This window comes from Suncus etruscus, chromosome 13 (genome assembly GCF_024139225.1).
Source record: "Suncus etruscus isolate mSunEtr1 chromosome 13, mSunEtr1.pri.cur, whole genome shotgun sequence".
In the NCBI taxonomy this organism is placed as follows: domain Eukaryota; kingdom Metazoa; phylum Chordata; class Mammalia; order Eulipotyphla; family Soricidae; genus Suncus; species Suncus etruscus.
In genome coordinates this window covers 61,915,352-61,917,010 of record NC_064860.1, presented here as the reverse complement: position 1 = coordinate 61,917,010, position 1,659 = coordinate 61,915,352, and the positions used below count along the sequence as shown (strand labels likewise).

General features: G+C 31.5%; 1 non-coding gene across 1 annotated transcript; it reads right to left on the bottom strand.

Annotated features, from left to right (window-relative positions):
• Positions 1-750: 750 nt before the first annotated feature.
• LOC126026398 (small nucleolar RNA SNORA51) lies at positions 751-878 on the bottom strand. The gene has a single exon (XR_007501685.1). It is a non-coding gene; the product is annotated as a small nucleolar RNA SNORA51 (small nucleolar RNA).
• Between the last annotated feature and the right edge of the window lie 781 nt (positions 879-1,659).

The window sequence follows — 1,659 nt, the reverse complement described above, 5'->3', positions numbered from 1 at the left end:
CTTTGAAGCATTGATGATAAGCACACTCTGGTTAAAGGACACAAATTACCCTTGGAATCATAATGCAGGTACACTGGATGTAAGAATAATGTGATTCAAACTAATTTAGGACTGTGCCAAGCAGGAAGAGAAAGTCCTTTGGGCATTCAAGAAGAACATTTAGACAAAGCAAAACAAGAAGGGGAATTTGTGGTTAGCAAGAAGTTGTTGCTCATTTATATTTTATTGAAGATTTTAAAATGTTGGGCAAAAGAATGTGTCTATAAGAGTGTGGCTATAACAAGCAAAGAAAGAAATCTGGAATAAACTTGGTTTTTAACTATGAGAATCAACTTGAAGAAAGGATTACTATAGGAAAAGTTCTTTTATTTCTAAATTCTATATTTTGGAGACTCAGATGAAAAATATCAAGACTTCTTTTGTACATCTTAATTACAATGCAACTATGACTTACTACTCTTGTTAATCAAAGAGATTCCTTTTCATTATACAAATTATTATAAAAAATTATGAAGATAAGGGAGGAAAATCATGAGGAATCACATATTTCTAAACTGGAAATATTGATCTAACAAGAACCTTTGAATAATAGAAGGGGTTCATTTTTTATAATATAAAACTGAATAAATCTACAAAGAAAACATAAAAACATTGGATTCATGGTTTCAGATGTTTATGTAGTTTTTACATAATATAATTTGTTAATTGGCAGAAGTAATGTATTTTCTTTCCTTTTTTCCTTTTTTTTTTTTTTGTCCCCCCATTCACAATACAGACCAGGCAAAGGGCCTGGTTTGAGGTGTATATGGGGAGCATTTACTGTACCTCCTCTTTCTATACAGTCAGTGTAAAGAACACAGCTTGTGCAAAGCATTATCTTTTCTTTCTCTCTTTATATATATATATAAGATTACATATATATGTATATATAAAACCCTTCACCAGTGCAACATTCCCATCACCAATATCCCAAGTATCCTTCCTCCACACCCCACACTGGCCTGTACTCTAGACAGGCTTTCTACTTTCCTCATTCAGTCAAATTTTATTATGACAGTACTCATAAGAGGGAGAGAAATAAACACAGAATGGTCTCCCATCTATGGTTTTGAGAAAAATGAAGATCATTTGTGAAATGATTCTCAGAGACAAAACAGAGGAGGACTGGAGGGTCCACCTCCCGACATGAAGCTCACCACAGGGATTGTTTAGTGCAGTCACAGAAATAATTACACTGAGAAGTAATATTTTAATAGCTCATATCCTCATAGTACTAGAAGTTGCTTAGTACATGTTTAATAAATATTAATTTTATTTTATAAGAATTTAGAATCAGATTTAAGGATATAGAAAAAAGAAGTATAACTTTTTAATATAGAAACAACTCTCTAGGTCTTTACCTAACTTTCTATTTACTCAATAGAATAGTACTTTAGGTGAAATGATCATAGAGTGACTAGTGAGCAAACACATAATTCGGTCTATTCAAGGGATACACAAGAAGAATATATTAAGAAATAGAATCAAAGATTGTAGTTGAACAAGAGATTCTTGCACATGATTTATACAACAAGTTAAATAATTATATGGTAGAAGCAATCACATAGACACGATGACAAATAAAAAAGGTAACTTTTACAGAAGAAATTAAGACTTAAC